This window comes from Anomaloglossus baeobatrachus, unplaced genomic scaffold (genome assembly GCF_048569485.1).
Source record: "Anomaloglossus baeobatrachus isolate aAnoBae1 unplaced genomic scaffold, aAnoBae1.hap1 Scaffold_572, whole genome shotgun sequence".
Lineage (NCBI taxonomy): Eukaryota > Metazoa > Chordata > Amphibia > Anura > Aromobatidae > Anomaloglossus > Anomaloglossus baeobatrachus.
The window spans coordinates 27340-53616 of NW_027444934.1; the positions used below are offsets into that span (position 1 = coordinate 27340).

The following is a 26277-nucleotide window of genomic DNA, read 5'->3' on the forward strand; positions in this document are numbered from 1 at the left end:
GGTCGCTCAAAAACCTGTGCCTGGTTCCGTTCTCCCAGAGTGGAAACCATAATGGCTGCCGGCTTCTCTTCCACGTCCTGTGCAGAGGGGCGGGCCGTGGGCGAGCCCCAGCCAAGAGCGGGAACCCGGCATCTCACTGTGTTCAGTGAGAGGGGGCTGGAGAATGCAAAGCAGACTCCAGCTCCCTGCGCTGAGATCTGTACAGCGTCCCGCCCCTCCTCTGACTGGCAGGGCTGGGGGCGGGAACGAAGCGGTGCCAGGCCTCAGAAGCCGGGGACTAAAGTTACAGGCGCCCCCGCCGTAAAAGCGCGGTCGGCGCCAAGTCCCCGGCGCACTACAAGTCACATCAGCGCCGCCGCCGTATGAGCGGTCGGCGCAAGTTCCTAAACATGACCCGTCGCTCAGCCATGGCTGCAGCAACATAAGCCCATCACTAATGTCCCCGGCGCACTATAACGCCCAGCAAGCCCGGAGCGTGCTGTGCTTGCCGGAGACACCGAGTACCTGACCGATGCAGGGCCTTGTCCCTGATAGTACTCGTGCTCCACATCCATCAGGTTCTTCTGGGTCTGTGGATGGAGCCCGGCCTCAGGGCTTGGAGGCCGACAGATCCCACTTCCACAGGGCCCTCCAAGGGGATGTGGAAGGAAAACAGCATGTGGGGCTCCGGCCTCTGTACCAGCAATAGGTACCTCAACCTTGCAACACCATCTGGTGAGAAGGGAGCATGCTGGGGACACTATATGTGTCCTCTTTTCTTCCATCCGAGATAGTCAGCAGCTACTGCTGACTATACAATGTGGAGCTATGCGTGGATGTATGACCTCCTTCGCACACAAAGCTAAAACTGAGTAAGCCCGTGATCCCACGGGGGGTGTATAGCCAGAAGGGGAGGGGCCTTACACTTTTTAGTGTAATACTTTGTGTGACCTCCGGAGGCAGTAGCTATACACCCAATTGTCTGGGTCTCCCAATAGAGCGCTGAAGAAAGCATACGTCTTCATATGCACCTCAATTTGGCCCATTCACTTTTCACACTTCCTCCTTTTGTTTTTTATCTTTCACACTTTTGACTTTCTTTATTCATCCAAATAGCAAACTCATCACCACTCAACCTGACCAACTCGGCTATGTCCCCGTGCTGCAGTTCTCTGTCTTATCTAGATCATTTGCAATTGAATGGAATAGATCCCTTTTGGACAAAGTGGATTCACCTGCTGCTGCAGTGACCACAGGTGTGATAAGATCTAGAATTGGCATCTGGTGCGATCTCTCCGCTTCCACTCCAAAGAAAGTTACCTGTTTATTCCTATCATGCATTGGTTTTTGGGGTTTTCTTTGAGTAATGATGATCTCTTTAGTAGTCTGTTGGCGCCCTCTCCTGGAGGAATAGTTTGCTTGCTCTTGGACATTCTAAAAGAGAGGTCATGATAGACATTGAGCTTCTGAGCTCAATTGGGGACAGTCATGGGTGATGAATGTTTGCAACCTACTGCGAAGCCTCATACCGCAATATAAGGAACGTCAAATACTAAGAAAGGGCGGCCTATGAAAGAATTACTACTTTCAATAAGTACACTTAAACGGCTAATTGGGAATAGAAAAACTGTAAAAAGCCCTCTGAGAAAGCCCCCCTCTAACCTTTGATAGTAAGCTTTTCTGTAGTCTGCCTGTTGATGTATTTTCCGTTTGAACTGTGCACAACATGAAGAGACGGAACACTGGCGGCTTGTCACAATGCCCCCCGATGACATCACAATAGCGCTGCTGCCTAGAAAACAAGCTGCGCAGAAGAAGTTGTTCTTTGGGTGGGAGGGTGGGCTAGTGGAAGGAGGGGGCAATCTCTTTTTTTCCCGGGTGGTAGGGGGATGACAGGAGAAGGGAAGCGGGTGGTGAGAAAGGTACAGAGGGCAGGGTTTGGGGGCTGGGAAGGAAAGGGAAAAGATTAGGGTTTGGGGATGATGAAAGGGCTTTCTACGGGTAAGGATGGCAAAGGGTGGCAGTGACGGAAAGTCAGGCAACCTGTCCTGTCCGTCTTTTTGTATCGTGAATTGGAAAGACTGCAAGGGGGAGGGGAGTTGCTTGCGCCCTAAAGGAGGAGTTATTCAGATTCATTGCAGTGGGCGGCGGCTGCAAAACGCACCATTCTTCTTGTTTTTGCTCTGCAAAGCAGCCTTTTCAAGGGTTGGCTTGGGTGACAAAATGTCTTGTGTAGGCGTGGGTTTGTCTCCCTCTCGCTCTCTCTCCCTAAGATGTGTCCGGCATAGGCCAGGGTGCCACTCGAGGCCCAAACCAATTCTGGTTATCGCTTCTCGGCCTTTTGGCTAAGATCAAGTGTAGTATCTGTTCTTATCAGTTTAATATCTGATACGTCCCCTATCTGGGGACCATATATTAAATGGATTTTTAGAACAGGGAGATGGAAAAAGAGCTTGCTCTGTCCACTCCACGCATTGACCTGGTATTGCAGTACCTCCAGGAACGGTGCACCCCTTCTTAACCCAGTTTCCAAAAGCAGAACTCAATTCACCTGATTCATATTAGCCCGATTTAATGAATTGGAAGAAAGCATACGTCTTCATATGCACCTCAATTTGGCCCATTCACTTTTCACACTTCCTCCTTTTGTTTTTTATCTTTCACACTTTTGACTTTCTTTATTCATCCAAATAGCAAACTCATCACCACTCAACCTGACCAACTCGGCTATGTCCCCGTGCTGCAGTTCTCTGTCTTATCTAGATCATTTGCAATTGAATGGAATAGATCCCTTTTGGACAAAGTGGATTCACCTGCTGCTGCAGTGACCACAGGTGTGATAAGATCTAGAATTGGCATCTGGTGCGATCTCTCCGCTTCCACTCCAAAGAAAGTTACCTGTTTATTCCTATCATGCATTGGTTTTTGGGGTTTTCTTTGAGTAATGATGATCTCTTTAGTAGTCTGTTGGCGCCCTCTCCTGGAGGAATAGTTTGCTTGCTCTTGGACATTCTAAAAGAGAGGTCATGATAGACATTGAGCTTCTGAGCTCAATTGGGGACAGTCATGGGTGATGAATGTTTGCAACCTACTGCGAAGCCTCATACCGCAATATAAGGAACGTCAAATACTAAGAAAGGGCGGCCTATGAAAGAATTACTACTTTCAATAAGTACACTTAAACGGCTAATTGGGAATAGAAAAACTGTAAAAAGCCCTCTGAGAAAGCCCCCCTCTAACCTTTGATAGTAAGCTTTTCTGTAGTCTGCCTGTTGATGTATTTTCCGTTTGAACTGTGCACAACATGAAGAGACGGAACACTGGCGGCTTGTCACAATGCCCCCCGATGACATCACAATAGCGCTGCTGCCTAGAAAACAAGCTGCGCAGAAGAAGTTGTTCTTTGGGTGGGAGGGTGGGCTAGTGGAAGGAGGGGGCAATCTCTTTTTTTCCCGGGTGGTAGGGGGATGACAGGAGAAGGGAAGCGGGTGGTGAGAAAGGTACAGAGGGCAGGGTTTGGGGGCTGGGAAGGAAAGGGAAAAGATTAGGGTTTGGGGATGATGAAAGGGCTTTCTACGGGTAAGGATGGCAAAGGGTGGCAGTGACGGAAAGTCAGGCAACCTGTCCTGTCCGTCTTTTTGTATCGTGAATTGGAAAGACTGCAAGGGGGAGGGGAGTTGCTTGCGCCCTAAAGGAGGAGTTATTCAGATTCATTGCAGTGGGCGGCGGCTGCAAAACGCACCATTCTTCTTGTTTTTGCTCTGCAAAGCAGCCTTTTCAAGGGTTGGCTTGGGTGACAAAATGTCTTGTGTAGGCGTGGGTTTGTCTCCCTCTCGCTCTCTCTCCCTAAGATGTGTCCGGCATAGGCCAGGGTGCCACTCGAGGCCCAAACCAATTCTGGTTATCGCTTCTCGGCCTTTTGGCTAAGATCAAGTGTAGTATCTGTTCTTATCAGTTTAATATCTGATACGTCCCCTATCTGGGGACCATATATTAAATGGATTTTTAGAACAGGGAGATGGAAAAAGAGCTTGCTCTGTCCACTCCACGCATTGACCTGGTATTGCAGTACCTCCAGGAACGGTGCACCCCTTCTTAACCCAGTTTCCAAAAGCAGAACTCAATTCACCTGATTCATATTAGCCCGATTTAATGAATTGGAAGAAAGCATACGTCTTCATATGCACCTCAATTTGGCCCATTCACTTTTCACACTTCCTCCTTTTGTTTTTTATCTTTCACACTTTTGACTTTCTTTATTCATCCAAATAGCAAACTCATCACCACTCAACCTGACCAACTCGGCTATGTCCCCGTGCTGCAGTTCTCTGTCTTATCTAGATCATTTGCAATTGAATGGAATAGATCCCTTTTGGACAAAGTGGATTCACCTGCTGCTGCAGTGACCACAGGTGTGATAAGATCTAGAATTGGCATCTGGTGCGATCTCTCCGCTTCCACTCCAAAGAAAGTTACCTGTTTATTCCTATCATGCATTGGTTTTTGGGGTTTTCTTTGAGTAATGATGATCTCTTTAGTAGTCTGTTGGCGCCCTCTCCTGGAGGAATAGTTTGCTTGCTCTTGGACATTCTAAAAGAGAGGTCATGATAGACATTGAGCTTCTGAGCTCAATTGGGGACAGTCATGGGTGATGAATGTTTGCAACCTACTGCGAAGCCTCATACCGCAATATAAGGAACGTCAAATACTAAGAAAGGGCGGCCTATGAAAGAATTACTACTTTCAATAAGTACACTTAAACGGCTAATTGGGAATAGAAAAACTGTAAAAAGCCCTCTGAGAAAGCCCCCCTCTAACCTTTGATAGTAAGCTTTTCTGTAGTCTGCCTGTTGATGTATTTTCCGTTTGAACTGTGCACAACATGAAGAGACGGAACACTGGCGGCTTGTCACAATGCCCCCCGATGACATCACAATAGCGCTGCTGCCTAGAAAACAAGCTGCGCAGAAGAAGTTGTTCTTTGGGTGGGAGGGTGGGCTAGTGGAAGGAGGGGGCAATCTCTTTTTTTCCCGGGTGGTAGGGGGATGACAGGAGAAGGGAAGCGGGTGGTGAGAAAGGTACAGAGGGCAGGGTTTGGGGGCTGGGAAGGAAAGGGAAAAGATTAGGGTTTGGGGATGATGAAAGGGCTTTCTACGGGTAAGGATGGCAAAGGGTGGCAGTGACGGAAAGTCAGGCAACCTGTCCTGTCCGTCTTTTTGTATCGTGAATTGGAAAGACTGCAAGGGGGAGGGGAGTTGCTTGCGCCCTAAAGGAGGAGTTATTCAGATTCATTGCAGTGGGCGGCGGCTGCAAAACGCACCATTCTTCTTGTTTTTGCTCTGCAAAGCAGCCTTTTCAAGGGTTGGCTTGGGTGACAAAATGTCTTGTGTAGGCGTGGGTTTGTCTCCCTCTCGCTCTCTCTCCCTAAGATGTGTCCGGCATAGGCCAGGGTGCCACTCGAGGCCCAAACCAATTCTGGTTATCGCTTCTCGGCCTTTTGGCTAAGATCAAGTGTAGTATCTGTTCTTATCAGTTTAATATCTGATACGTCCCCTATCTGGGGACCATATATTAAATGGATTTTTAGAACAGGGAGATGGAAAAAGAGCTTGCTCTGTCCACTCCACGCATTGACCTGGTATTGCAGTACCTCCAGGAACGGTGCACCCCTTCTTAACCCAGTTTCCAAAAGCAGAACTCAATTCACCTGATTCATATTAGCCCGATTTAATGAATTGGAAGAAAGCATACGTCTTCATATGCACCTCAATTTGGCCCATTCACTTTTCACACTTCCTCCTTTTGTTTTTTATCTTTCACACTTTTGACTTTCTTTATTCATCCAAATAGCAAACTCATCACCACTCAACCTGACCAACTCGGCTATGTCCCCGTGCTGCAGTTCTCTGTCTTATCTAGATCATTTGCAATTGAATGGAATAGATCCCTTTTGGACAAAGTGGATTCACCTGCTGCTGCAGTGACCACAGGTGTGATAAGATCTAGAATTGGCATCTGGTGCGATCTCTCCGCTTCCACTCCAAAGAAAGTTACCTGTTTATTCCTATCATGCATTGGTTTTTGGGGTTTTCTTTGAGTAATGATGATCTCTTTAGTAGTCTGTTGGCGCCCTCTCCTGGAGGAATAGTTTGCTTGCTCTTGGACATTCTAAAAGAGAGGTCATGATAGACATTGAGCTTCTGAGCTCAATTGGGGACAGTCATGGGTGATGAATGTTTGCAACCTACTGCGAAGCCTCATACCGCAATATAAGGAACGTCAAATACTAAGAAAGGGCGGCCTATGAAAGAATTACTACTTTCAATAAGTACACTTAAACGGCTAATTGGGAATAGAAAAACTGTAAAAAGCCCTCTGAGAAAGCCCCCCTCTAACCTTTGATAGTAAGCTTTTCTGTAGTCTGCCTGTTGATGTATTTTCCGTTTGAACTGTGCACAACATGAAGAGACGGAACACTGGCGGCTTGTCACAATGCCCCCCGATGACATCACAATAGCGCTGCTGCCTAGAAAACAAGCTGCGCAGAAGAAGTTGTTCTTTGGGTGGGAGGGTGGGCTAGTGGAAGGAGGGGGCAATCTCTTTTTTTCCCGGGTGGTAGGGGGATGACAGGAGAAGGGAAGCGGGTGGTGAGAAAGGTACAGAGGGCAGGGTTTGGGGGCTGGGAAGGAAAGGGAAAAGATTAGGGTTTGGGGATGATGAAAGGGCTTTCTACGGGTAAGGATGGCAAAGGGTGGCAGTGACGGAAAGTCAGGCAACCTGTCCTGTCCGTCTTTTTGTATCGTGAATTGGAAAGACTGCAAGGGGGAGGGGAGTTGCTTGCGCCCTAAAGGAGGAGTTATTCAGATTCATTGCAGTGGGCGGCGGCTGCAAAACGCACCATTCTTCTTGTTTTTGCTCTGCAAAGCAGCCTTTTCAAGGGTTGGCTTGGGTGACAAAATGTCTTGTGTAGGCGTGGGTTTGTCTCCCTCTCGCTCTCTCTCCCTAAGATGTGTCCGGCATAGGCCAGGGTGCCACTCGAGGCCCAAACCAATTCTGGTTATCGCTTCTCGGCCTTTTGGCTAAGATCAAGTGTAGTATCTGTTCTTATCAGTTTAATATCTGATACGTCCCCTATCTGGGGACCATATATTAAATGGATTTTTAGAACAGGGAGATGGAAAAAGAGCTTGCTCTGTCCACTCCACGCATTGACCTGGTATTGCAGTACCTCCAGGAACGGTGCACCCCTTCTTAACCCAGTTTCCAAAAGCAGAACTCAATTCACCTGATTCATATTAGCCCGATTTAATGAATTGGAAGAAAGCATACGTCTTCATATGCACCTCAATTTGGCCCATTCACTTTTCACACTTCCTCCTTTTGTTTTTTATCTTTCACACTTTTGACTTTCTTTATTCATCCAAATAGCAAACTCATCACCACTCAACCTGACCAACTCGGCTATGTCCCCGTGCTGCAGTTCTCTGTCTTATCTAGATCATTTGCAATTGAATGGAATAGATCCCTTTTGGACAAAGTGGATTCACCTGCTGCTGCAGTGACCACAGGTGTGATAAGATCTAGAATTGGCATCTGGTGCGATCTCTCCGCTTCCACTCCAAAGAAAGTTACCTGTTTATTCCTATCATGCATTGGTTTTTGGGGTTTTCTTTGAGTAATGATGATCTCTTTAGTAGTCTGTTGGCGCCCTCTCCTGGAGGAATAGTTTGCTTGCTCTTGGACATTCTAAAAGAGAGGTCATGATAGACATTGAGCTTCTGAGCTCAATTGGGGACAGTCATGGGTGATGAATGTTTGCAACCTACTGCGAAGCCTCATACCGCAATATAAGGAACGTCAAATACTAAGAAAGGGCGGCCTATGAAAGAATTACTACTTTCAATAAGTACACTTAAACGGCTAATTGGGAATAGAAAAACTGTAAAAAGCCCTCTGAGAAAGCCCCCCTCTAACCTTTGATAGTAAGCTTTTCTGTAGTCTGCCTGTTGATGTATTTTCCGTTTGAACTGTGCACAACATGAAGAGACGGAACACTGGCGGCTTGTCACAATGCCCCCCGATGACATCACAATAGCGCTGCTGCCTAGAAAACAAGCTGCGCAGAAGAAGTTGTTCTTTGGGTGGGAGGGTGGGCTAGTGGAAGGAGGGGGCAATCTCTTTTTTTCCCGGGTGGTAGGGGGATGACAGGAGAAGGGAAGCGGGTGGTGAGAAAGGTACAGAGGGCAGGGTTTGGGGGCTGGGAAGGAAAGGGAAAAGATTAGGGTTTGGGGATGATGAAAGGGCTTTCTACGGGTAAGGATGGCAAAGGGTGGCAGTGACGGAAAGTCAGGCAACCTGTCCTGTCCGTCTTTTTGTATCGTGAATTGGAAAGACTGCAAGGGGGAGGGGAGTTGCTTGCGCCCTAAAGGAGGAGTTATTCAGATTCATTGCAGTGGGCGGCGGCTGCAAAACGCACCATTCTTCTTGTTTTTGCTCTGCAAAGCAGCCTTTTCAAGGGTTGGCTTGGGTGACAAAATGTCTTGTGTAGGCGTGGGTTTGTCTCCCTCTCGCTCTCTCTCCCTAAGATGTGTCCGGCATAGGCCAGGGTGCCACTCGAGGCCCAAACCAATTCTGGTTATCGCTTCTCGGCCTTTTGGCTAAGATCAAGTGTAGTATCTGTTCTTATCAGTTTAATATCTGATACGTCCCCTATCTGGGGACCATATATTAAATGGATTTTTAGAACAGGGAGATGGAAAAAGAGCTTGCTCTGTCCACTCCACGCATTGACCTGGTATTGCAGTACCTCCAGGAACGGTGCACCCCTTCTTAACCCAGTTTCCAAAAGCAGAACTCAATTCACCTGATTCATATTAGCCCGATTTAATGAATTGGAAGAAAGCATACGTCTTCATATGCACCTCAATTTGGCCCATTCACTTTTCACACTTCCTCCTTTTGTTTTTTATCTTTCACACTTTTGACTTTCTTTATTCATCCAAATAGCAAACTCATCACCACTCAACCTGACCAACTCGGCTATGTCCCCGTGCTGCAGTTCTCTGTCTTATCTAGATCATTTGCAATTGAATGGAATAGATCCCTTTTGGACAAAGTGGATTCACCTGCTGCTGCAGTGACCACAGGTGTGATAAGATCTAGAATTGGCATCTGGTGCGATCTCTCCGCTTCCACTCCAAAGAAAGTTACCTGTTTATTCCTATCATGCATTGGTTTTTGGGGTTTTCTTTGAGTAATGATGATCTCTTTAGTAGTCTGTTGGCGCCCTCTCCTGGAGGAATAGTTTGCTTGCTCTTGGACATTCTAAAAGAGAGGTCATGATAGACATTGAGCTTCTGAGCTCAATTGGGGACAGTCATGGGTGATGAATGTTTGCAACCTACTGCGAAGCCTCATACCGCAATATAAGGAACGTCAAATACTAAGAAAGGGCGGCCTATGAAAGAATTACTACTTTCAATAAGTACACTTAAACGGCTAATTGGGAATAGAAAAACTGTAAAAAGCCCTCTGAGAAAGCCCCCCTCTAACCTTTGATAGTAAGCTTTTCTGTAGTCTGCCTGTTGATGTATTTTCCGTTTGAACTGTGCACAACATGAAGAGACGGAACACTGGCGGCTTGTCACAATGCCCCCCGATGACATCACAATAGCGCTGCTGCCTAGAAAACAAGCTGCGCAGAAGAAGTTGTTCTTTGGGTGGGAGGGTGGGCTAGTGGAAGGAGGGGGCAATCTCTTTTTTTCCCGGGTGGTAGGGGGATGACAGGAGAAGGGAAGCGGGTGGTGAGAAAGGTACAGAGGGCAGGGTTTGGGGGCTGGGAAGGAAAGGGAAAAGATTAGGGTTTGGGGATGATGAAAGGGCTTTCTACGGGTAAGGATGGCAAAGGGTGGCAGTGACGGAAAGTCAGGCAACCTGTCCTGTCCGTCTTTTTGTATCGTGAATTGGAAAGACTGCAAGGGGGAGGGGAGTTGCTTGCGCCCTAAAGGAGGAGTTATTCAGATTCATTGCAGTGGGCGGCGGCTGCAAAACGCACCATTCTTCTTGTTTTTGCTCTGCAAAGCAGCCTTTTCAAGGGTTGGCTTGGGTGACAAAATGTCTTGTGTAGGCGTGGGTTTGTCTCCCTCTCGCTCTCTCTCCCTAAGATGTGTCCGGCATAGGCCAGGGTGCCACTCGAGGCCCAAACCAATTCTGGTTATCGCTTCTCGGCCTTTTGGCTAAGATCAAGTGTAGTATCTGTTCTTATCAGTTTAATATCTGATACGTCCCCTATCTGGGGACCATATATTAAATGGATTTTTAGAACAGGGAGATGGAAAAAGAGCTTGCTCTGTCCACTCCACGCATTGACCTGGTATTGCAGTACCTCCAGGAACGGTGCACCCCTTCTTAACCCAGTTTCCAAAAGCAGAACTCAATTCACCTGATTCATATTAGCCCGATTTAATGAATTGGAAGAAAGCATACGTCTTCATATGCACCTCAATTTGGCCCATTCACTTTTCACACTTCCTCCTTTTGTTTTTTATCTTTCACACTTTTGACTTTCTTTATTCATCCAAATAGCAAACTCATCACCACTCAACCTGACCAACTCGGCTATGTCCCCGTGCTGCAGTTCTCTGTCTTATCTAGATCATTTGCAATTGAATGGAATAGATCCCTTTTGGACAAAGTGGATTCACCTGCTGCTGCAGTGACCACAGGTGTGATAAGATCTAGAATTGGCATCTGGTGCGATCTCTCCGCTTCCACTCCAAAGAAAGTTACCTGTTTATTCCTATCATGCATTGGTTTTTGGGGTTTTCTTTGAGTAATGATGATCTCTTTAGTAGTCTGTTGGCGCCCTCTCCTGGAGGAATAGTTTGCTTGCTCTTGGACATTCTAAAAGAGAGGTCATGATAGACATTGAGCTTCTGAGCTCAATTGGGGACAGTCATGGGTGATGAATGTTTGCAACCTACTGCGAAGCCTCATACCGCAATATAAGGAACGTCAAATACTAAGAAAGGGCGGCCTATGAAAGAATTACTACTTTCAATAAGTACACTTAAACGGCTAATTGGGAATAGAAAAACTGTAAAAAGCCCTCTGAGAAAGCCCCCCTCTAACCTTTGATAGTAAGCTTTTCTGTAGTCTGCCTGTTGATGTATTTTCCGTTTGAACTGTGCACAACATGAAGAGACGGAACACTGGCGGCTTGTCACAATGCCCCCCGATGACATCACAATAGCGCTGCTGCCTAGAAAACAAGCTGCGCAGAAGAAGTTGTTCTTTGGGTGGGAGGGTGGGCTAGTGGAAGGAGGGGGCAATCTCTTTTTTTCCCGGGTGGTAGGGGGATGACAGGAGAAGGGAAGCGGGTGGTGAGAAAGGTACAGAGGGCAGGGTTTGGGGGCTGGGAAGGAAAGGGAAAAGATTAGGGTTTGGGGATGATGAAAGGGCTTTCTACGGGTAAGGATGGCAAAGGGTGGCAGTGACGGAAAGTCAGGCAACCTGTCCTGTCCGTCTTTTTGTATCGTGAATTGGAAAGACTGCAAGGGGGAGGGGAGTTGCTTGCGCCCTAAAGGAGGAGTTATTCAGATTCATTGCAGTGGGCGGCGGCTGCAAAACGCACCATTCTTCTTGTTTTTGCTCTGCAAAGCAGCCTTTTCAAGGGTTGGCTTGGGTGACAAAATGTCTTGTGTAGGCGTGGGTTTGTCTCCCTCTCGCTCTCTCTCCCTAAGATGTGTCCGGCATAGGCCAGGGTGCCACTCGAGGCCCAAACCAATTCTGGTTATCGCTTCTCGGCCTTTTGGCTAAGATCAAGTGTAGTATCTGTTCTTATCAGTTTAATATCTGATACGTCCCCTATCTGGGGACCATATATTAAATGGATTTTTAGAACAGGGAGATGGAAAAAGAGCTTGCTCTGTCCACTCCACGCATTGACCTGGTATTGCAGTACCTCCAGGAACGGTGCACCCCTTCTTAACCCAGTTTCCAAAAGCAGAACTCAATTCACCTGATTCATATTAGCCCGATTTAATGAATTGGAAGAAAGCATACGTCTTCATATGCACCTCAATTTGGCCCATTCACTTTTCACACTTCCTCCTTTTGTTTTTTATCTTTCACACTTTTGACTTTCTTTATTCATCCAAATAGCAAACTCATCACCACTCAACCTGACCAACTCGGCTATGTCCCCGTGCTGCAGTTCTCTGTCTTATCTAGATCATTTGCAATTGAATGGAATAGATCCCTTTTGGACAAAGTGGATTCACCTGCTGCTGCAGTGACCACAGGTGTGATAAGATCTAGAATTGGCATCTGGTGCGATCTCTCCGCTTCCACTCCAAAGAAAGTTACCTGTTTATTCCTATCATGCATTGGTTTTTGGGGTTTTCTTTGAGTAATGATGATCTCTTTAGTAGTCTGTTGGCGCCCTCTCCTGGAGGAATAGTTTGCTTGCTCTTGGACATTCTAAAAGAGAGGTCATGATAGACATTGAGCTTCTGAGCTCAATTGGGGACAGTCATGGGTGATGAATGTTTGCAACCTACTGCGAAGCCTCATACCGCAATATAAGGAACGTCAAATACTAAGAAAGGGCGGCCTATGAAAGAATTACTACTTTCAATAAGTACACTTAAACGGCTAATTGGGAATAGAAAAACTGTAAAAAGCCCTCTGAGAAAGCCCCCCTCTAACCTTTGATAGTAAGCTTTTCTGTAGTCTGCCTGTTGATGTATTTTCCGTTTGAACTGTGCACAACATGAAGAGACGGAACACTGGCGGCTTGTCACAATGCCCCCCGATGACATCACAATAGCGCTGCTGCCTAGAAAACAAGCTGCGCAGAAGAAGTTGTTCTTTGGGTGGGAGGGTGGGCTAGTGGAAGGAGGGGGCAATCTCTTTTTTTCCCGGGTGGTAGGGGGATGACAGGAGAAGGGAAGCGGGTGGTGAGAAAGGTACAGAGGGCAGGGTTTGGGGGCTGGGAAGGAAAGGGAAAAGATTAGGGTTTGGGGATGATGAAAGGGCTTTCTACGGGTAAGGATGGCAAAGGGTGGCAGTGACGGAAAGTCAGGCAACCTGTCCTGTCCGTCTTTTTGTATCGTGAATTGGAAAGACTGCAAGGGGGAGGGGAGTTGCTTGCGCCCTAAAGGAGGAGTTATTCAGATTCATTGCAGTGGGCGGCGGCTGCAAAACGCACCATTCTTCTTGTTTTTGCTCTGCAAAGCAGCCTTTTCAAGGGTTGGCTTGGGTGACAAAATGTCTTGTGTAGGCGTGGGTTTGTCTCCCTCTCGCTCTCTCTCCCTAAGATGTGTCCGGCATAGGCCAGGGTGCCACTCGAGGCCCAAACCAATTCTGGTTATCGCTTCTCGGCCTTTTGGCTAAGATCAAGTGTAGTATCTGTGAGGCTCGGCAGATGCAATGCACACTGGAAGGTTGCGCTTGCTAGTACTCTTGATGTATAGTATATTCATCTAGAGGAAAACATGGCCCTACCAGGATCGAGGCTATTAGACTGAGTAAGTGTGGGGGCTATGGTGCAATGTGCCCCAGGACTGACGACCCTGGAGTGAGTCTGAGCTTGCTGGCTTGGGACCCCGGCGAGCCTTGGGCTCTGTAGCACACCGTACCTTGCCCTTTCATACTTTCTGAGCATATTGCTCTATCCCGGCCTTCTGGCTAGGAAGGGAAATTTTTATAATCATGGTCGGAGGTCCGTTCAGCTTTGGGCTGAGAAACCAACACCCGGTTGGAGGTCCGGGTCAGCTTCGGCTGAGAAACCAACACCCGGTTGGAGGTCTGGGTCAGCTTCGGCTGAGAAACCAACACCCGGTTGGAGGTCCGGGTCAGCTTCGGCTGAGAAACCAACACCCGGTTGGAGGTCCGGTTAGCCTTGGGCTGAGAAACCAACACCGGTTGACGGTCCGGGCAGTTTCGGCTGCGAAACCAACAACTAGTAGCTCTCTACTCCACTTGGGTAAGATGCCTGGGTGGACGCTGGGAGCAACGACAAGGCTCAACCAGGCTTCGGCTTGGGGGAGCACCGAAGATCCCTGACCCTTGCTGTGGCCTTCTGGCTCGGAGGGACGGGGTTGATTTTTGGGGACCCTCTCCTCACGGAGGGGTCCACACGAATCCTAGCCTTTGCACTGTTTTTGGTGTGACTTCGGTCATGCATTTTTTGCGGTGCTTTGGAAAGCTTCATTAAATCAAAAATCTGTTCTTATCAGTTTAATATCTGATACGTCCCCTATCTGGGGACCATATATTAAATGGATTTTTAGAACAGGGAGATGGAAAAAGAGCTTGCTCTGTCCACTCCACGCATTGACCTGGTATTGCAGTACCTCCAGGAACGGTGCACCCCTTCTTAACCCAGTTTCCAAAAGCAGAACTCAATTCACCTGATTCATATTAGCCCGATTTAATGAATTGGAAGAAAGCATACGTCTTCATATGCACCTCAATTTGGCCCATTCACTTTTCACACTTCCTCCTTTTGTTTTTTATCTTTCACACTTTTGACTTTCTTTATTCATCCAAATAGCAAACTCATCACCACTCAACCTGACCAACTCGGCTATGTCCCCGTGCTGCAGTTCTCTGTCTTATCTAGATCATTTGCAATTGAATGGAATAGATCCCTTTTGGACAAAGTGGATTCACCTGCTGCTGCAGTGACCACAGGTGTGATAAGATCTAGAATTGGCATCTGGTGCGATCTCTCCGCTTCCACTCCAAAGAAAGTTACCTGTTTATTCCTATCATGCATTGGTTTTTGGGGTTTTCTTTGAGTAATGATGATCTCTTTAGTAGTCTGTTGGCGCCCTCTCCTGGAGGAATAGTTTGCTTGCTCTTGGACATTCTAAAAGAGAGGTCATGATAGACATTGAGCTTCTGAGCTCAATTGGGGACAGTCATGGGTGATGAATGTTTGCAACCTACTGCGAAGCCTCATACCGCAATATAAGGAACGTCAAATACTAAGAAAGGGCGGCCTATGAAAGAATTACTACTTTCAATAAGTACACTTAAACGGCTAATTGGGAATAGAAAAACTGTAAAAAGCCCTCTGAGAAAGCCCCCCTCTAACCTTTGATAGTAAGCTTTTCTGTAGTCTGCCTGTTGATGTATTTTCCGTTTGAACTGTGCACAACATGAAGAGACGGAACACTGGCGGCTTGTCACAATGCCCCCCGATGACATCACAATAGCGCTGCTGCCTAGAAAACAAGCTGCGCAGAAGAAGTTGTTCTTTGGGTGGGAGGGTGGGCTAGTGGAAGGAGGGGGCAATCTCTTTTTTTCCCGGGTGGTAGGGGGATGACAGGAGAAGGGAAGCGGGTGGTGAGAAAGGTACAGAGGGCAGGGTTTGGGGGCTGGGAAGGAAAGGGAAAAGATTAGGGTTTGGGGATGATGAAAGGGCTTTCTACGGGTAAGGATGGCAAAGGGTGGCAGTGACGGAAAGTCAGGCAACCTGTCCTGTCCGTCTTTTTGTATCGTGAATTGGAAAGACTGCAAGGGGGAGGGGAGTTGCTTGCGCCCTAAAGGAGGAGTTATTCAGATTCATTGCAGTGGGCGGCGGCTGCAAAACGCACCATTCTTCTTGTTTTTGCTCTGCAAAGCAGCCTTTTCAAGGGTTGGCTTGGGTGACAAAATGTCTTGTGTAGGCGTGGGTTTGTCTCCCTCTCGCTCTCTCTCCCTAAGATGTGTCCGGCATAGGCCAGGGTGCCACTCGAGGCCCAAACCAATTCTGGTTATCGCTTCTCGGCCTTTTGGCTAAGATCAAGTGTAGTATCTGTTCTTATCAGTTTAATATCTGATACGTCCCCTATCTGGGGACCATATATTAAATGGATTTTTAGAACAGGGAGATGGAAAAAGAGCTTGCTCTGTCCACTCCACGCATTGACCTGGTATTGCAGTACCTCCAGGAACGGTGCACCCCTTCTTAACCCAGTTTCCAAAAGCAGAACTCAATTCACCTGATTCATATTAGCCCGATTTAATGAATTGGAAGAAAGCATACGTCTTCATATGCACCTCAATTTGGCCCATTCACTTTTCACACTTCCTCCTTTTGTTTTTTATCTTTCACACTTTTGACTTTCTTTATTCATCCAAATAGCAAACTCATCACCACTCAACCTGACCAACTCGGCTATGTCCCCGTGCTGCAGTTCTCTGTCTTATCTAGATCATTTGCAATTGAATGGAATAGATCCCTTTTGGACAAAGTGGATTCACCTGCTGCTGCAGTGACCACAGGTGTGATAAGATCTAGAATTGGCATCTGGTGCGATCTCTCCGCTTCCACTCCAAAGAAAGTTACCTGTTTATTCCTATCATGCATTGGTTTTTGGGGTTTTCTTTGAGTAATGATGATCTCTTTAGTAGTCTGTTGGCGCCCTCTCCTGGAGGAATAGTTTGCTTGCTCTTGGACATTCTAAAAGAGAGGTCATGATAGACATTGAGCTTCTGAGCTCAATTGGGGACAGTCATGGGTGATGAATGTTTGCAACCTACTGCGAAGCCTCATACCGCAATATAAGGAACGTCAAATACTAAGAAAGGGCGGCCTATGAAAGAATTACTACTTTCAATAAGTACACTTAAACGGCTAATTGGGAATAGAAAAACTGTAAAAAGCCCTCTGAGAAAGCCCCCCTCTAACCTTTGATAGTAAGCTTTTCTGTAGTCTGCCTGTTGATGTATTTTCCGTTTGAACTGTGCACAACATGAAGAGACGGAACACTGGCGGCTTGTCACAATGCCCCCCGATGACATCACAATAGCGCTGCTGCCTAGAAAACAAGCTGCGCAGAAGAAGTTGTTCTTTGGGTGGGAGGGTGGGCTAGTGGAAGGAGGGGGCAATCTCTTTTTTTCCCGGGTGGTAGGGGGATGACAGGAGAAGGGAAGCGGGTGGTGAGAAAGGTACAGAGGGCAGGGTTTGGGGGCTGGGAAGGAAAGGGAAAAGATTAGGGTTTGGGGATGATGAAAGGGCTTTCTACGGGTAAGGATGGCAAAGGGTGGCAGTGACGGAAAGTCAGGCAACCTGTCCTGTCCGTCTTTTTGTATCGTGAATTGGAAAGACTGCAAGGGGGAGGGGAGTTGCTTGCGCCCTAAAGGAGGAGTTATTCAGATTCATTGCAGTGGGCGGCGGCTGCAAAACGCACCATTCTTCTTGTTTTTGCTCTGCAAAGCAGCCTTTTCAAGGGTTGGCTTGGGTGACAAAATGTCTTGTGTAGGCGTGGGTTTGTCTCCCTCTCGCTCTCTCTCCCTAAGATGTGTCCGGCATAGGCCAGGGTGCCACTCGAGGCCCAAACCAATTCTGGTTATCGCTTCTCGGCCTTTTGGCTAAGATCAAGTGTAGTATCTGTTCTTATCAGTTTAATATCTGATACGTCCCCTATCTGGGGACCATATATTAAATGGATTTTTAGAACAGGGAGATGGAAAAAGAGCTTGCTCTGTCCACTCCACGCATTGACCTGGTATTGCAGTACCTCCAGGAACGGTGCACCCCTTCTTAACCCAGTTTCCAAAAGCAGAACTCAATTCACCTGATTCATATTAGCCCGATTTAATGAATTGGAAGAAAGCATACGTCTTCATATGCACCTCAATTTGGCCCATTCACTTTTCACACTTCCTCCTTTTGTTTTTTATCTTTCACACTTTTGACTTTCTTTATTCATCCAAATAGCAAACTCATCACCACTCAACCTGACCAACTCGGCTATGTCCCCGTGCTGCAGTTCTCTGTCTTATCTAGATCATTTGCAATTGAATGGAATAGATCCCTTTTGGACAAAGTGGATTCACCTGCTGCTGCAGTGACCACAGGTGTGATAAGATCTAGAATTGGCATCTGGTGCGATCTCTCCGCTTCCACTCCAAAGAAAGTTACCTGTTTATTCCTATCATGCATTGGTTTTTGGGGTTTTCTTTGAGTAATGATGATCTCTTTAGTAGTCTGTTGGCGCCCTCTCCTGGAGGAATAGTTTGCTTGCTCTTGGACATTCTAAAAGAGAGGTCATGATAGACATTGAGCTTCTGAGCTCAATTGGGGACAGTCATGGGTGATGAATGTTTGCAACCTACTGCGAAGCCTCATACCGCAATATAAGGAACGTCAAATACTAAGAAAGGGCGGCCTATGAAAGAATTACTACTTTCAATAAGTACACTTAAACGGCTAATTGGGAATAGAAAAACTGTAAAAAGCCCTCTGAGAAAGCCCCCCTCTAACCTTTGATAGTAAGCTTTTCTGTAGTCTGCCTGTTGATGTATTTTCCGTTTGAACTGTGCACAACATGAAGAGACGGAACACTGGCGGCTTGTCACAATGCCCCCCGATGACATCACAATAGCGCTGCTGCCTAGAAAACAAGCTGCGCAGAAGAAGTTGTTCTTTGGGTGGGAGGGTGGGCTAGTGGAAGGAGGGGGCAATCTCTTTTTTTCCCGGGTGGTAGGGGGATGACAGGAGAAGGGAAGCGGGTGGTGAGAAAGGTACAGAGGGCAGGATTTGGGGGCTGGGAAGGAAAGGGAAAAGATTAGGGTTTGGGGATGATGAAAGGGCTTTCTACGGGTAAGGATGGCAAAGGGTGGCAGTGACGGAAAGTCAGGCAACCTGTCCTGTCCGTCTTTTTGTATCGTGAATTGGAAAGACTGCAAGGGGGAGGGGAGTTGCTTGCGCCCTAAAGGAGGAGTTATTCAGATTCATTGCAGTGGGCGGCGGCTGCAAAACGCACCATTCTTCTTGTTTTTGCTCTGCAAAGCAGCCTTTTCAAGGGTTGGCTTGGGTGACAAAATGTCTTGTGTAGGCGTGGGTTTGTCTCCCTCTCGCTCTCTCTCCCTAAGATGTGTCCGGCATAGGCCAGGGTGCCACTCGAGGCCCAAACCAATTCTGGTTATCGCTTCTCGGCCTTTTGGCTAAGATCAAGTGTAGTATCTGTTCTTATCAGTTTAATATCTGATACGTCCCCTATCTGGGGACCATATATTAAATGGATTTTTAGAACAGGGAGATGGAAAAAGAGCTTGCTCTGTCCACTCCACGCATTGACCTGGTATTGCAGTACCTCCAGGAACGGTGCACCCCTTCTTAACCCAGTTTCCAAAAGCAGAACTCAATTCACCTGATTCATATTAGCCCGATTTAATGAATTGGAAGAAAGCATACGTCTTCATATGCACCTCAATTTGGCCCATTCACTTTTCACACTTCCTCCTTTTGTTTTTTATCTTTCACACTTTTGACTTTCTTTATTCATCCAAATAGCAAACTCATCACCACTCAACCTGACCAACTCGGCTATGTCCCCGTGCTGCAGTTCTCTGTCTTATCTAGATCATTTGCAATTGAATGGAATAGATCCCTTTTGGACAAAGTGGATTCACCTGCTGCTGCAGTGACCACAGGTGTGATAAGATCTAGAATTGGCATCTGGTGCGATCTCTCCGCTTCCACTCCAAAGAAAGTTACCTGTTTATTCCTATCATGCATTGGTTTTTGGGGTTTTCTTTGAGTAATGATGATCTCTTTAGTAGTCTGTTGGCGCCCTCTCCTGGAGGAATAGTTTGCTTGCTCTTGGACATTCTAAAAGAGAGGTCATGATAGACATTGAGCTTCTGAGCTCAATTGGGGACAGTCATGGGTGATGAATGTTTGCAACCTACTGCGAAGCCTCATACCGCAATATAAGGAACGTCAAATACTAAGAAAGGGCGGCCTATGAAAGAATTACTACTTTCAATAAGTACACTTAAACGGCTAATTGGGAATAGAAAAACTGTAAAAAGCCCTCTGAGAAAGCCCCCCTCTAACCTTTGATAGTAAGCTTTTCTGTAGTCTGCCTGTTGATGTATTTTCCGTTTGAACTGTGCACAACATGAAGAGACGGAACACTGGCGGCTTGTCACAATGCCCCCCGATGACATCACAATAGCGCTGCTGCCTAGAAAACAAGCTGCGCAGAAGAAGTTGTTCTTTGGGTGGGAGGGTGGGCTAGTGGAAGGAGGGGGCAATCTCTTTTTTTCCCGGGTGGTAGGGGGATGACAGGAGAAGGGAAGCGGGTGGTGAGAAAGGTACAGAGGGCAGGGTTTGGGGGCTGGGAAGGAAAGGGAAAAGATTAGGGTTTGGGGATGATGAAAGGGCTTTCTACGGGTAAGGATGGCAAAGGGTGGCAGTGACGGAAAGTCAGGCAACCTGTCCTGTCCGTCTTTTTGTATCGTGAATTGGAAAGACTGCAAGGGGGAGGGGAGTTGCTTGCGCCCTAAAGGAGGAGTTATTCAGATTCATTGCAGTGGGCGGCGGCTGCAAAACGCACCATTCTTCTTGTTTTTGCTCTGCAAAGCAGCCTTTTCAAGGGTTGGCTTGGGTGACAAAATGTCTTGTGTAGGCGTGGGTTTGTCTCCCTCTCGCTCTCTCTCCCTAAGATGTGTCCGGCATAGGCCAGGGTGCCACTCGAGGCCCAAACCAATTCTGGTTATCGCTTCTCGGCCTTTTGGCTAAGATCAAGTGTAGTATCTGTTCTTATCAGTTTAATATCTGATACGTCCCCTATCTGGGGACCATATATTAAATGGATTTTTAGAACAGGGAGATGGAAAAAGAGCTTGCTCTGTCCACTCCACGCATTGACCTGGTATTGCAGTACCTCCAGGAACGGTGCACCCCTTCTTAACCCAGTTTCCAAAAGCAGAACTCAATTCACCTGATTCATATTAGCCCGATTTAATGAATTGGAAGAAAGCATACGTCTTCATATGCACCTCAATTTGGCCCATTCACTTTTCACACTTCCTCCTTTTGTTTTTTATCTTTCACACTTTTGACTTTCTTTATTCATCCAAATAGCAAACTCATCACCACTCAACCTGACCAACTCGGCTATGTCCCCGTGCTGCAGTTCTCTGTCTTATCTAGATCATTTGCAATTGAATGGAATAGATCCCTTTTGGACAAAGTGGATTCACCTGCTGCTGCAGTGACCACAGGTGTGATAAGATCTAGAATTGGCATCTGGTGCGATCTCTCCGCTTCCACTCCAAAGAAAGTTACCTGTTTATTCCTATCATGCATTGGTTTTTGGGGTTTTCTTTGAGTAATGATGATCTCTTTAGTAGTCTGTTGGCGCCCTCTCCTGGAGGAATAGTTTGCTTGCTCTTGGACATTCTAAAAGAGAGGTCATGATAGACATTGAGCTTCTGAGCTCAATTGGGGACAGTCATGGGTGATGAATGTTTGCAACCTACTGCGAAGCCTCATACCGCAATATAAGGAACGTCAAATACTAAGAAAGGGCGGCCTATGAAAGAATTACTACTTTCAATAAGTACACTTAAACGGCTAATTGGGAATAGAAAAACTGTAAAAAGCCCTCTGAGAAAGCCCCCCTCTAACCTTTGATAGTAAGCTTTTCTGTAGTCTGCCTGTTGATGTATTTTCCGTTTGAACTGTGCACAACATGAAGAGACGGAACACTGGCGGCTTGTCACAATGCCCCCCGATGACATCACAATAGCGCTGCTGCCTAGAAAACAAGCTGCGCAGAAGAAGTTGTTCTTTGGGTGGGAGGGTGGGCTAGTGGAAGGAGGGGGCAATCTCTTTTTTTCCCGGGTGGTAGGGGGATGACAGGAGAAGGGAAGCGGGTGGTGAGAAAGGTACAGAGGGCAGGGTTTGGGGGCTGGGAAGGAAAGGGAAAAGATTAGGGTTTGGGGATGATGAAAGGGCTTTCTACGGGTAAGGATGGCAAAGGGTGGCAGTGACGGAAAGTCAGGCAACCTGTCCTGTCCGTCTTTTTGTATCGTGAATTGGAAAGACTGCAAGGGGGAGGGGAGTTGCTTGCGCCCTAAAGGAGGAGTTATTCAGATTCATTGCAGTGGGCGGCGGCTGCAAAACGCACCATTCTTCTTGTTTTTGCTCTGCAAAGCAGCCTTTTCAAGGGTTGGCTTGGGTGACAAAATGTCTTGTGTAGGCGTGGGTTTGTCTCCCTCTCGCTCTCTCTCCCTAAGATGTGTCCGGCATAGGCCAGGGTGCCACTCGAGGCCCAAACCAATTCTGGTTATCGCTTCTCGGCCTTTTGGCTAAGATCAAGTGTAGTATCTGTTCTTATCAGTTTAATATCTGATACGTCCCCTATCTGGGGACCATATATTAAATGGATTTTTAGAACAGGGAGATGGAAAAAGAGCTTGCTCTGTCCACTCCACGCATTGACCTGGTATTGCAGTACCTCCAGGAACGGTGCACCCCTTCTTAACCCAGTTTCCAAAAGCAGAACTCAATTCACCTGATTCATATTAGCCCGATTTAATGAATTGGAAGAAAGCATACGTCTTCATATGCACCTCAATTTGGCCCATTCACTTTTCACACTTCCTCCTTTTGTTTTTTATCTTTCACACTTTTGACTTTCTTTATTCATCCAAATAGCAAACTCATCACCACTCAACCTGACCAACTCGGCTATGTCCCCGTGCTGCAGTTCTCTGTCTTATCTAGATCATTTGCAATTGAATGGAATAGATCCCTTTTGGACAAAGTGGATTCACCTGCTGCTGCAGTGACCACAGGTGTGATAAGATCTAGAATTGGCATCTGGTGCGATCTCTCCGCTTCCACTCCAAAGAAAGTTACCTGTTTATTCCTATCATGCATTGGTTTTTGGGGTTTTCTTTGAGTAATGATGATCTCTTTAGTAGTCTGTTGGCGCCCTCTCCTGGAGGAATAGTTTGCTTGCTCTTGGACATTCTAAAAGAGAGGTCATGATAGACATTGAGCTTCTGAGCTCAATTGGGGACAGTCATGGGTGATGAATGTTTGCAACCTACTGCGAAGCCTCATACCGCAATATAAGGAACGTCAAATACTAAGAAAGGGCGGCCTATGAAAGAATTACTACTTTCAATAAGTACACTTAAACGGCTAATTGGGAATAGAAAAACTGTAAAAAGCCCTCTGAGAAAGCCCCCCTCTAACCTTTGATAGTAAGCTTTTCTGTAGTCTGCCTGTTGATGTATTTTCCGTTTGAACTGTGCACAACATGAAGAGACGGAACACTGGCGGCTTGTCACAATGCCCCCCGATGACATCACAATAGCGCTGCTGCCTAGAAAACAAGCTGCGCAGAAGAAGTTGTTCTTTGGGTGGGAGGGTGGGCTAGTGGAAGGAGGGGGCAATCTCTTTTTTTCCCGGGTGGTAGGGGGATGACAGGAGAAGGGAAGCGGGTGGTGAGAAAGGTACAGAGGGCAGGGTTTGGGGGCTGGGAAGGAAAGGGAAAAGATTAGGGTTTGGGGATGATGAAAGGGCTTTCTACGGGTAAGGATGGCAAAGGGTGGCAGTGACGGAAAGTCAGGCAACCTGTCCTGTCCGTCTTTTTGTATCGTGAATTGGAAAGACTGCAAGGGGGAGGGGAGTTGCTTGCGCCCTAAAGGAGGAGTTATTCAGATTCATTGCAGTGGGCGGCGGCTGCAAAACGCACCATTCTTCTTGTTTTTGCTCTGCAAAGCAGCCTTTTCAAGGGTTGGCTTGGGTGACAAAATGTCTTGTGTAGGCGTGGGTTTGTCTCCCTCTCGCTCTCTCTCCCTAAGATGTGTCCGGCATAGGCCAGGGTGCCACTCGAGGCCCAAACCAATTCTGGTTATCGCTTCTCGGCCTTTTGGCTAAGATCAAGTGTAGTATCTGTTCTTATCAGTTTAATATCTGATACGTCCCCTATCTGGGGACCATATATTAAATGGATTTTTAGAACAGGGAGATGGAAAAAGAGCTTGCTCTGTCCACTCCACGCATTGACCTGGTATTGCAGTACCTCCAGGAACGGTGCACCCCTTCTTAACCCAGTTTCCAAAAGCAGAACTCAATTCACCTGATTCATATTAGCCCGATTTAATGAATTGGAAGAAAGCATACGTCTTCATATGCACCTCAATTTGGCCCATTCACTTTTCACACTTCCTCCTTTTGTTTTTTATCTTTCACACTTTTGACTTTCTTTATTCATCCAAATAGCAAACTCATCACCACTCAACCTGACCAACTCGTCTATGTCCCCGTGCTGCAGTTCTCTGTCTTATCTAGATCATTTGCAATTGAATGGAATAGATCCCTTTTGGACAAAGTGGATTCACCTGCTGCTGCAGTGACCACAGGTGTGATAAGATCTAGAATTGGCATCTGGTGCGATCTCTCCGCTTCCACTCCAAAGAAAGTTACCTGTTTATTCCTATCATGCATTGGTTTTTGGGGTTTTCTTTGAGTAATGATGATCTCTTTAGTAGTCTGTTGGCGCCCTCTCCTGGAGGAATAGTTTGCTTGCTCTTGGACATTCTAAAAGAGAGGTCATGATAGACATTGAGCTTCTGAGCTCAATTGGGGACAGTCATGGGTGATGAATGTTTGCAACCTACTGCGAAGCCTCATACCGCAATATAAGGAACGTCAAATACTAAGAAAGGGCGGCCTATGAAAGAATTACTACTTTCAATAAGTACACTTAAACGGCTAATTGGGAATAGAAAAACTGTAAAAAGCCCTCTGAGAAAGCCCCCCTCTAACCTTTGATAGTAAGCTTTTCTGTAGTCTGCCTGTTGATGTATTTTCCGTTTGAACTGTGCACAACATGAAGAGACGGAACACTGGCGGCTTGTCACAATGCCCCCCGATGACATCACAATAGCGCTGCTGCCTAGAAAACAAGCTGCGCAGAAGAAGTTGTTCTTTGGGTGGGAGGGTGGGCTAGTGGAAGGAGGGGGCAATCTCTTTTTTTCCCGGGTGGTAGGGGGATGACAGGAGAAGGGAAGCGGGTGGTGAGAAAGGTACAGAGGGCAGGGTTTGGGGGCTGGGAAGGAAAGGGAAAAGATTAGGGTTTGGGGATGATGAAAGGGCTTTCTACGGGTAAGGATGGCAAAGGGTGGCAGTGACGGAAAGTCAGGCAACCTGTCCTGTCCGTCTTTTTGTATCGTGAATTGGAAAGACTGCAAGGGGGAGGGGAGTTGCTTGCGCCCTAAAGGAGGAGTTATTCAGATTCATTGCAGTGGGCGGCGGCTGCAAAACGCACCATTCTTCTTGTTTTTGCTCTGCAAAGCAGCCTTTTCAAGGGTTGGCTTGGGTGACAAAATGTCTTGTGTAGGCGTGGGTTTGTCTCCCTCTCGCTCTCTCTCCCTAAGATGTGTCCGGCATAGGCCAGGGTGCCACTCGAGGCCCAAACCAATTCTGGTTATCGCTTCTCGGCCTTTTGGCTAAGATCAAGTGTAGTATCTGTTCTTATCAGTTTAATATCTGATACGTCCCCTATCTGGGGACCATATATTAAATGGATTTTTAGAACAGGGAGATGGAAAAAGAGCTTGCTCTGTCCACTCCACGCATTGACCTGGTATTGCAGTACCTCCAGGAACGGTGCACCCCTTCTTAACCCAGTTTCCAAAAGCAGAACTCAATTCACCTGATTCATATTAGCCCGATTTAATGAATTGGAAGAAAGCATACGTCTTCATATGCACCTCAATTTGGCCCATTCACTTTTCACACTTCCTCCTTTTGTTTTTTATCTTTCACACTTTTGACTTTCTTTATTCATCCAAATAGCAAACTCATCACCACTCAACCTGACCAACTCGGCTATGTCCCCGTGCTGCAGTTCTCTGTCTTATCTAGATCATTTGCAATTGAATGGAATAGATCCCTTTTGGACAAAGTGGATTCACCTGCTGCTGCAGTGACCACAGGTGTGATAAGATCTAGAATTGGCATCTGGTGCGATCTCTCCGCTTCCACTCCAAAGAAAGTTACCTGTTTATTCCTATCATGCATTGGTTTTTGGGGTTTTCTTTGAGTAATGATGATCTCTTTAGTAGTCTGTTGGCGCCCTCTCCTGGAGGAATAGTTTGCTTGCTCTTGGACATTCTAAAAGAGAGGTCATGATAGACATTGAGCTTCTGAGCTCAATTGGGGACAGTCATGGGTGATGAATGTTTGCAACCTACTGCGAAGCCTCATACCGCAATATAAGGAACGTCAAATACTAAGAAAGGGCGGCCTATGAAAGAATTACTACTTTCAATAAGTACACTTAAACGGCTAATTGGGAATAGAAAAACTGTAAAAAGCCCTCTGAGAAAGCCCCCCTCTAACCTTTGATAGTAAGCTTTTCTGTAGTCTGCCTGTTGATGTATTTTCCGTTTGAACTGTGCACAACATGAAGAGACGGAACACTGGCGGCTTGTCACAATGCCCCCCGATGACATCACAATAGCGCTGCTGCCTAGAAAACAAGCTGCGCA

General features: G+C 46.9%; 15 non-coding genes and 1 pseudogene across 15 annotated transcripts; all 16 read left to right on the forward strand.

Moving 5' to 3' along the window:
• Positions 1-2304: 2304 nt before the first annotated feature.
• LOC142284623 (U2 spliceosomal RNA) lies at positions 2305-2495 on the forward strand. The gene has a single exon (XR_012746110.1). It is a non-coding gene; the product is annotated as a U2 spliceosomal RNA (small nuclear RNA).
• Positions 2496-3882: 1387 nt separating this feature from the next.
• On the forward strand, positions 3883-4073 carry LOC142284624 (U2 spliceosomal RNA). Its single transcript, XR_012746111.1, has one exon. It is a non-coding gene; the product is annotated as a U2 spliceosomal RNA (small nuclear RNA).
• A 1387-nt stretch (positions 4074-5460) lies between these two features.
• LOC142284626 (U2 spliceosomal RNA) lies at positions 5461-5651 on the forward strand. Its single transcript, XR_012746113.1, has one exon. It is a non-coding gene; the product is annotated as a U2 spliceosomal RNA (small nuclear RNA).
• A 1387-nt stretch (positions 5652-7038) lies between these two features.
• LOC142284627 (U2 spliceosomal RNA) lies at positions 7039-7229 on the forward strand. Its single transcript, XR_012746114.1, has one exon. It is a non-coding gene; the product is annotated as a U2 spliceosomal RNA (small nuclear RNA).
• A 1387-nt stretch (positions 7230-8616) lies between these two features.
• On the forward strand, positions 8617-8807 carry LOC142284628 (U2 spliceosomal RNA). The gene has a single exon (XR_012746115.1). It is a non-coding gene; the product is annotated as a U2 spliceosomal RNA (small nuclear RNA).
• Positions 8808-10194: 1387 nt separating this feature from the next.
• Positions 10195-10385, forward strand: LOC142284629 (U2 spliceosomal RNA). Its single transcript, XR_012746116.1, has one exon. It is a non-coding gene; the product is annotated as a U2 spliceosomal RNA (small nuclear RNA).
• Positions 10386-11772: 1387 nt separating this feature from the next.
• On the forward strand, positions 11773-11963 carry LOC142284630 (U2 spliceosomal RNA). Its single transcript, XR_012746117.1, has one exon. It is a non-coding gene; the product is annotated as a U2 spliceosomal RNA (small nuclear RNA).
• A 1387-nt stretch (positions 11964-13350) lies between these two features.
• LOC142284620 (U2 spliceosomal RNA) lies at positions 13351-13477 on the forward strand (annotated as a pseudogene).
• Positions 13478-14165: 688 nt separating this feature from the next.
• LOC142284610 (U2 spliceosomal RNA) lies at positions 14166-14358 on the forward strand. Its single transcript, XR_012746104.1, has one exon. It is a non-coding gene; the product is annotated as a U2 spliceosomal RNA (small nuclear RNA).
• Positions 14359-15745: 1387 nt separating this feature from the next.
• On the forward strand, positions 15746-15936 carry LOC142284631 (U2 spliceosomal RNA). The gene has a single exon (XR_012746118.1). It is a non-coding gene; the product is annotated as a U2 spliceosomal RNA (small nuclear RNA).
• A 1387-nt stretch (positions 15937-17323) lies between these two features.
• Positions 17324-17514, forward strand: LOC142284632 (U2 spliceosomal RNA). Its single transcript, XR_012746119.1, has one exon. It is a non-coding gene; the product is annotated as a U2 spliceosomal RNA (small nuclear RNA).
• Positions 17515-18901: 1387 nt separating this feature from the next.
• On the forward strand, positions 18902-19092 carry LOC142284633 (U2 spliceosomal RNA). The gene has a single exon (XR_012746120.1). It is a non-coding gene; the product is annotated as a U2 spliceosomal RNA (small nuclear RNA).
• A 1387-nt stretch (positions 19093-20479) lies between these two features.
• Positions 20480-20670, forward strand: LOC142284634 (U2 spliceosomal RNA). Its single transcript, XR_012746121.1, has one exon. It is a non-coding gene; the product is annotated as a U2 spliceosomal RNA (small nuclear RNA).
• Positions 20671-22057: 1387 nt separating this feature from the next.
• On the forward strand, positions 22058-22248 carry LOC142284635 (U2 spliceosomal RNA). The gene has a single exon (XR_012746122.1). It is a non-coding gene; the product is annotated as a U2 spliceosomal RNA (small nuclear RNA).
• A 1387-nt stretch (positions 22249-23635) lies between these two features.
• On the forward strand, positions 23636-23826 carry LOC142284637 (U2 spliceosomal RNA). Its single transcript, XR_012746124.1, has one exon. It is a non-coding gene; the product is annotated as a U2 spliceosomal RNA (small nuclear RNA).
• A 1387-nt stretch (positions 23827-25213) lies between these two features.
• LOC142284638 (U2 spliceosomal RNA) lies at positions 25214-25404 on the forward strand. Its single transcript, XR_012746125.1, has one exon. It is a non-coding gene; the product is annotated as a U2 spliceosomal RNA (small nuclear RNA).
• The last annotated feature ends 873 nt before the right edge of the window (positions 25405-26277 follow it).